The sequence below is a fragment of the Stegostoma tigrinum genome, chromosome 35 (genome assembly GCF_030684315.1).
Source record: "Stegostoma tigrinum isolate sSteTig4 chromosome 35, sSteTig4.hap1, whole genome shotgun sequence".
In the NCBI taxonomy this organism is placed as follows: domain Eukaryota; kingdom Metazoa; phylum Chordata; class Chondrichthyes; order Orectolobiformes; family Stegostomatidae; genus Stegostoma; species Stegostoma tigrinum.
This window is the reverse complement of record NC_081388.1, coordinates 2,352,439-2,361,376: the sequence shown is the minus strand read 5'-3', so window position 1 is coordinate 2,361,376 and position 8,938 is coordinate 2,352,439. Positions and strand designations below refer to the sequence as shown.

The following is an 8,938-nucleotide window of genomic DNA, read 5'->3' as shown; positions in this document are numbered from 1 at the left end:
GGGGTTTCTGAAATATATAGGGAGAGAAGGGATGAAGAGAAGATGGACAGAGGAGAAGATAGGTAGAGGGAGACAGACAGGTCAAAGAGACAGGAATGGAGCCAGGAAAGGAGAGCGTAGGTGGCGAGTTAGGGCAGGGATAGGTCAGGATAGACAGGTCAAGTGGGTGGGATGAGGCTGGTAGGGAGGAGATAGGGGTGCAGCTTGAGGTGGGAAGAGAGTTTTGGTGGGCGGAAGGATAGGTGAGGGAGACGAGACAAGCTGGGCTGGTTTTGGGATGCAGTAGGGGGAAATGGGAGATTTTGAAGCTTGTAAAGTCAACTTTGATACCATTGGGCTGCACTGTTCCCAAGCGGTATATGAGTTGCTGTTCCTGCAACCTTCAGGTGGCATCATTTTGGCACTGCAGGAGGCCCAAGGTGGACATGTTGTCTGAGGTAATGGGAGGGAGAGTTGAAGTGATTTGCGACTTGGAGGCGCAGTTGTTTCGTGCGAACCGAGCGTAGGTGTTCTGCAAAGTGCTCCCCAAGCCGCTGCTTTGTTTCCCCATACAGAGGGGGCCACATCAGGAACAGCGGATGCAATATACCACATTTGCAGATGGGCAGTCAACATCTGCTCAATGTGGAAAGTCTTCTTGGGGCCTGGGATGGGGGTGAGCGGGGAGGTGAAGGGGCTGGTGTAGCACTTTCCCCTGCAGCCGCAGGAAGTGCTGAGGGTGGTGGGGCAAGGGAGCGCGGAGCCGACAAGGGTGTCACAGAGAGAGTGGTCCCTCTAGAAAGTAGACGGGGCGGTGATGGAAAAGCGTCTTTGGTGGTGGGGTCGGATTGCAGATGGCAGAAGTGTCAGGGGATGATGTGTTGGATCTGAAGGTTGGTGGGGTGGTATGTGAGGATGAGGGAGGTTCTGTTTTGGTTCTTGTTGTGGGGAGGGGGTGTGAGGGAAGTGTGGGAGACACGGTAGAGGGTGTTCTCCACCACTGAGCGGGGGTGGGGGTCGGCAAAGTTGTGGTCCTTAAAAAATGTGGACGTCTGAGATGTCTGGGAGTGGAATGCCTCATCCTGGGAAACAGGTCTCCATACCTGTGCTGCAGGTCCATGAATTGGGAATAGGGAGTAGCATTTTTGCTGGAGGGAGGACGGACGTTTATTCTAGGTAGCTGTGGGAGTCGATGCGCTTGAAATTGATATTGGTTTCTTGGTGGATTGCAGAGATGGAAGCAGAGAGGTACAGGAAGGAGAGAGAGGGATTAGAGATGTTCCAGATGAACTTAAGGTTGGGGTGGAAGGTGTTGGTGGTGAAGTGGATGAACTGTTTGAGCTCCTCATGGGAGCACGCGACGGTACCGAAACACAGTCCATGTAACAGAGGAAGAAGTGGGGATTTGGGCCAGTTTAGCTACGGAACAGGGATTGTACTACATAACCTACAAAGAGACAGGCATAGCTTGGGCCCATGCTGGTACCCATGGCCACCCCATCTTCCATATCCGCTCTCAGGTTGAGGCATTCCACTCCCGTACACCTCAGCCGTCCTCGATTTTCAAGGATGGCATCTCCCCCTCACCAGTAGTCGAGAAACCAAAGTTGATCAACCAAGGAAGTTGAGGAAGGGTGAGGTATCAAGTTGTGGGCAAAAGCATTTTGGAGATTAAAAATCAGTGATAAATTCAAATGAGTAAAGGAGGACTAAAAGCACATTAAAAAGACAACAGAAAAATAACCTGCAAAGGAGGAATTTAGCAAGCAGTTCAAAGAGAAAATAAAATTCTCTTTGCACGTAATTTTTTTAAAATCAAGTGAAGATACACCACTGATAACGAACCTTCCAGGTCTGTTACGGGGAGCCAGGAGATGGCAGAATAGTTATACAGATATTTGGCATCAGTGTTTCTAGTGGCAGGTACATTGCACATTCCACAAATACTAAGGAACGTGGGACAGGACTTAAGTCCCATCACCATCACGAAGGTAGTATTATACAAACTAATGGCTGAATTATCCCCTGGAGCTGCTGATTTGCATCTGAAGATCCTAAAAGATTCAGCTACAAGGTCATTGGGAATATCCTTGCTGCATTTACTCTGCCTGGTCCTATTACAATATTGCAGGGTTCTATGAGATTTCCCCTTTATTCTTCACATCTATCTGTATCACTTGAGAAGTCACATGATACATGACACCAGGTTACAGTCCAACAGGACACAAAGCTTCAGCTGTTGGAGCGCTGCTCCTTTGTCAGGGCAAGTACACTGGAGAACGCAGCACCACAAAGTGGTTCATTGAAAAAAGCTTGATGGACCGTAACCTGGTGCCTAGTGACCTGACTTTGTCAGCCCCACTCCAACACGAGCACCTCAGCACCAATTAATCTAGTTCTAGCTGGTTCATTCTCTTTCCTCAACTCTGCAGAGCTAGGAATCTTGTGGTAAATCTTTTGGCTGCCTTCCCCGCCATTGCCAGTACACCTTTCCTCAGGAAAGGAGACAATACCTGTGCACAGTACTCCACAGATGACCACGCAGGCCCTGTATATTTGCAACAAGGCAGCTCTAATTCTGTCATTAAACACTGAGGGACCACATACCATTGATTGTCTTCACCTGCTGAATCTTGATGCAGACTTGCAGCAACTGGTGTCAAAAGACACAGGATTCATCACGCCCACCCTTGTTCTCCATTCTATTTCTATTCAGATAGAAACCTGCCTTCCTGTTTTTGCTTCCAAAGTGGATAACCTCATCTCTATCCACGTTGTACTCGCTTTACTATTTACCCACTTATTCTAGTTGTCCAAATCACAAGGAAGAGTGTTATTATCCTCCTTAATAGTTCACCTTGCTAAACTGCTTCCCAAACTAGCAATATAGTTAATAGGGAGACAGTCAAGGGAGCAGTTTGAAACAGCATTATACCAGATGAACACATGCAGTACCTGCTCTTGAACCCTTGTCTGAACAGGGAACGTGGAACTGCACTCTGTACCTAACCTAGTTAGGTGCATTTCCTGGGGATGTTGGAATTCAGTACTGTAGATGGAGCTCAAGTCTGGACAGAAAGGTACCTTCACATTTAAAAAAAGCTTAGACAAAGGATAACTCTGGAGCTAACAGTGCAGTCCCTCTACGCAGAAGACTCAGTGTGGTGCCAGTTAAAGAGGTCCTCCCCATTTTATCATCTCCCTACACACCCCCCGCACCCGCAACTTTTTTGGGCCCACATCTTGCATCCATCCTCCCTTCATTAAAACCGCTGGCCACAACTTCCCCTTCCTGATCTCCATGTTCATTGATGTTCCCCTCATCTCAGGAAATCGCTCTCCAATGTCCCCCAACAACAGATCTGTGGAGCCACCTTGCCCCCAGACCCTCCCCTCTTACTGAGGACCTTGCCACAGGAATCAAAGCTCTCAGCTCAAACCCATGGAATCTGGTACTCAGGCTTTCGTGGAATTTGAACCGCTTCCCTAAAGGAAACAGATTTGTAACCCTCAAATCACTAACAGCCCTCACCCACATCAGACAGACACTTGCTTAACACATGCCCTGACCACAGCTGGCATACTCCGGTCAGACATCAGGCTGCACAACTGAAATACAAAGACAACAACAGTATTGAGGCCTGTAGACCTTGTTTCAGTGCCTTCCGTAAAATGCACTTTCCCAACCCCTCAGATCATGCTGCCAAGAGTCAGAATGCAACATGGATTAAACCCACCAAGTGTCAAACTTCCTCTTCCAAAAGAGAGGCTACCAGGTGAGGGCGGTTAGGTCAGTTATATTAACAGAATGGTGTTTTGGCCACAATTTATCTACTTAGTTGCTGAATATTTCAGGTACAAAACATAGCACTCCATGTCATGGCTACAGTGACACAGGACAACTTGCTCAGTCTCCCACTGACTATGAGCAGTCATTCCATTTAACATCGAGCCCTGAGCAAAAGGGGAGTTAGACGCATTTGGCCAGAAAGCTTTTTCCACTGAGTCTTCAGACACCAGTCAGGGCAGATCAGATACCTGTATTCTCAGCTACACATCACATTGCGTTCATGAGAACTGACCTCCTCAGCATTTCCTACCGAAGTTGAGAATTCGTTTCTCTGAATGCCAACTTGTGTTCACAGTCAGCTACACCCTCCTTTACCACAAGAGGCACAGCAGGCAGTTTCAGATGACCACCAGGGGAGAAGTGTGGCATAGTCACAAAGCCTTCATACCCACCAGCCCTGCCAGGTGACATCAGGGTTCGATTGAGAATAAGCAAGTGCGAGCAGGTTGTGCTCTGCTCAGGAAATCTTGGAAGAAAGATGGGCCCCTCAGGGCAACCTGACAGTTCAGCCTATTTCAGGGTTAAACACAGATGTTTCCCTCAGACAATTGTTTATTGATGTACTCAAGGGCCAAGTGCCATGTGCCCTCCTCAAATTTGGGCATAGTCATAGTTAACACAAGCTTTCCCTAAATACTGAAAAGGGACCAAATACCAGGTGGTTTACAAGTTATTGTTTGCAGTTACAGTTTGATGTAAGCCTTGAAAATAATTCCTCCAAAGCTTAACACAAGAGGTTAAAAGAAAGCTCAATCTCCAGGGGATACAAGAGAAACCTAACTGTGGGAGTCAATGCCAAAATCAGAACTAGAAATCCTCTGTGAATACTAAAAAATTCCGTGAGGATGGAAAAATAAAAAACAAGGTCTGAACAGACAATTCAAAGAATCACTGCTTTATTGGTCATTTCATGAGGTGAAAGGAGTTTGCTTGTGTTTCCTGTAAATGAACAAGGCCATCAACGAAGCAGAGATCAGGGAGACAGCCGTCACTGTCAGGGACAACATCACAACCAGCTCAGACTGCAGACCTACACAACAAGGAGAAACCAATGGTTACTGAGGGAAACTGGGACAAAGAGGGAAACTAGCAGTCAGGCAACTCACCGCCTGGAGACATCTCCTGCATCCTTTGCTCAACCTCAGTCAGGGGCTCAGTTGCCAGGCTGGTCAGCTCAGGATCCAGAATGAGCAGGGGGCCAACTGAGGCCTCACCCTCCCACCTCAATCCAGCTTCACTCTCTGCAGGAACAAACAGTACGGTCAGGGTCAGGGAAAATGGGATATAGCCCCCAGTGGGTCAGTGACCTACCAGCTTCAAGTCCAAGGTCTCTCCTGCCTCTGGAGGGAAACGCGATCTCCCTTGTGCTACCACAGTTCCCCACATGGCAACAGGCACAAAGGTCACTGGTCGATTCCCCCAGTGGGGTCCAGCTAAACGAGAAACAGCCCATCAACCACATGGTGCATCACATCTCTGCAACATCATGAAGGGACAGGGAGTGGGTGACACTCACATCTTGTGCAGCTTCTGGAAAGTACAAGCTTTGTTCCTGGAATCTCCCTGACCCACTGCAGCAACTCTCAGGTGACAGGTGATGAAAATCTGAGGGACACATTCAGCACAAGTCAGTGTTTGGCTTCTGCCCATTGAGTTGAGTGACTAATCAGCAGCTTGCTCTTACCAAGGAACGCTCATCTCCATAGAAGCGGAAGGCATCCAGGTCAAACCTGAGCTTGTCCGGCTCCCGCCGGTCTCACGGCAACACAAAGGTTGAAAGGGAGTCCTCAGCTTTGCTGTCCACGAGGCAACTGCAGGTGAACAAAGGTACATGAAGTGAATGGAGTGAAGTCATCGAGATGGAAGCAGCTGGAGAAAGCAGAGAGCTCCTTACCCATTGTAGTCAATGATGCTGTATCTGGGGCTGGAGTCCTTGCCTGGGCTCAGTGTAGCTACACAGCGGTCAATGTACAGCTTCATGGGCATGTGGTTGTCCATTGAAACAGATGCCTCAATGTGAATGAGGTCTCCCAGGGAGTAGACAGTGGAAGTGCGCTCTGTAAGCCAGTCACCTGAAGTACAAGAGGACAAGGGTTGGAGAAAGTGGGTACAACCCCCAGTGAGTGACACCAGGAGATCCCTCCCCAGCCAGCCATCACATACCATTCATTAGACGCAGGGAGAAGGACAGGTGCCCTTCTGCAGACCTGGTGGAGCTGAATGGGATCCAGGTGGGCTTGATGGAGTTACTGCTCACATTGCCCTTCCTGGGGGAAGGGCGACAAGGTAACCATTTTAGGACAAGGTCAGGTAACAACTGTGCTTGGGAATAATATTGATCAAGCGAGTAAAGATTCTCACCTGAAATACCGACACACAATGGGAATGACAGCTCCGTTAGTTCTCACAATGACAGACCCAGGATAGTTTGGGATGTGTGACAAGTGGGTGGTGTAGATCAGAAAATCTCCCATCATCTGAAAGACACCAGGTTAAGGAATGAGCAATGATCTGAAATGAGGAGGGTCAACACAGGGCTCACAATGACATCATCTCTTTTGGGACCCAAGTGCCAAGATGTAGTTTCCTCCTAGCACTGCTGGAGTGCTAGTCACAGGTCAGGAGTCAGTCGTCAGTCATACAGGATCAATGTAACAAGGAACTCCAAATCATTGGAATGCTCTAACAGAGGCTGAACACTCTGGTCAAAGCACTGATTTATTCTGGAGTGAAATCATGATGAGAGACAGGAACATGGGCATTCAGGATGAATGGGGTGCAGTTAAAAGAGAGATCATGAAGAGACAGGCATTTGGGTCCTACCAAGTTAGGACAGAAAAAAGGAAGTGAAGGCACGCATTGGCCGTCTGGAAAAATGGAAGTTGTTCTGTGTCCATATTCCAATCAGTGCATTCATTCCAACATCAGGGACAGTCAACAGTGCAGCACTCAATTCCATGATCATTATTTCAACCCATCTTAGACTCAAGAAAGAACTATTGGGAACTGTATTGAAAGAACTCAACATTCACATGTGTCTTACTGAGGGGAATGAGCTAGAAGCAAAGAGGAAACAGAAGATGGCAGAACACCAAAAATGGACAGCAGCAAAAACCCAATTCCAGTCAGAATATAAGGATAGCTTACAGGTTCTTAAAGTAGGAGACCACTCAAGACCAATTATATCCAAGCAGTGGTTACAGTGAGCATCAGCAACCAGCCCAAACTTTCAAGTATGGGAGGACTCATTACCTGCAGCCTGCTGCCACACTCATGCAGCCCATAGTCAAAGAGAACAGTGTGGTTCTCAGGGTAAATCCTGGTCGGCCGACAACCTGCTGTCCCCAGGGTCAGGTCAGCAGCTTTAATCAGGTGCCTTGTTCCAAATAAATCCAACTGGGCCCTGACCAACAGCTTGTGCTCTCCACACTGCACCATCACAGTCTGCAGTGGAGACACACTCCCACCCTCAGACATTCTGAAACTGGAACCAGTGGGATCCCCATGAGGAGGGACTCTCTCAGGTACAGGAGTGGCTCTCACTATTCTCCATGGATACCTCTGGCTCAGAAACTGTTGCCAAGTTTCAGAGCAACAAACAGCTCCAACTAACACCAGCACTGGAAAAAAAACCCCTCACTACAAAATCCCCCATGATCCCAAACAACTCAAGCATCCCTTCCAGCCCCCACCCAGCTCCTTTTATACACACAACCTGCACTCACCTGACACCAATCAGACCAGAAGCAGCAACATTGAACCAATGAACCAGCCCCAGTCACTACAATTTCCAGCACTGACTAAACTCCTGGATTTCTGACCAGGAGGGCCTGTTCCATTTGGACCAATAGTAATGCCTGGGAGTTGCTGTGCTGTCACCTGACTGCATTCAGCTCCACAAGTCCTCATGGTGTGGCCCCCTGAGTAAAATCATTAAACATGGATCATTTCAACATTTCTCTGATCTCGGGTGTCTGACAGTGAGAAATACAGAAAGATTGTCTCTGGATGGTGTTTGGAAACTGGGTTTGGCTAGAACAAAAGGAACATTCCTTATATTTTCCTGATGCTGTGCGCCTCCCTGTGTCTGTTTATTTGAGACTGCATGGAGGAGCTTTACTTTGAATTTAAAGAGAGAGTGGCTATCGCACCTCAGGCTATTACCTGCCTTGGTCGATTTGGATGCTGACGGTGTAGAGGTAGTTTTAATCTGTATCTAACCCTGTGCTGTCCTCTTCCTTGGAGTGTCAGTGAGGACAGTGTAGAGACAGCTTTACTCTGGATCTTATCCCGCAATGTTCCTGACTATCTATAACAGAGAATGTTTTGAAGCATTGTTTTCTGTTTGAAACAGTAGGGGGAACATTTTCCTGCATCTAACTCTGGGCGGTACACGTCCTGGGAATGTTTGATCAGAACAGTGTGGTGGCAGCTGCACTTTCAGATGAAAGGAGCAGACAAACTTTCACTTTCAGTTTATAGGTGTAGAAGGAGCTGCAATCTTTAACTAATCATGTGCAGTCCCTGACCAAGAACTGTTTCTCAGGACCGTGTACTGTAGCTTTCCTTCCAGTTTAAAAAGTTAGTGGGAGATTTACTTCCAGCCTGCTAAAATAGCGCACTGTGGAAGGAACTTTACCTTGTATCAAGCCCTGAGTTGTACCCGCCTCTTAAATGCCCCTAATGAGACCGGCTCCACTACCCTCTCCGGCAATGCACTCCACGTCTCTACCACTCCCTGAGGAAAGGACCTACCTCTGACGTCTCCTTTGTATCTACCTCCGCGCACTTTAAAACTATGCCCATCATAGTCGCTACTCTGTCTGTCCACTCCATCTGAACCTCTGATAATTTTGTACACTTCTATCAAGTCACTTCTCATCCTTTGTCGTTCAAAAGAAAAAAAACCTACCTCTCTCATCCTTTCGTTGTAAGACCTTCCCTCCATTCCAGGCAACATCCTGGTAATTCTCCTCTGCACCTTTTCCAACACCCCCATTCTTCCCTGTAATGAGGTGACCAGAACTGGACACAATACTCCAGATGTGGGCAAACCAGGCTTTTGTGTAGCTGGAGCATAACTTCACAGCTCTTGAACTCAGTCCCTCC

General features: G+C 47.9%; 1 pseudogene; it reads right to left on the bottom strand.

Moving 5' to 3' along the window:
• Positions 1 to 4,737: 4,737 nt before the first annotated feature.
• Positions 4,738 to 7,267, bottom strand: LOC132206302 (zona pellucida sperm-binding protein 3-like; annotated as a pseudogene).
• Positions 7,268 to 8,938: the final 1,671 nt, after the last annotated feature.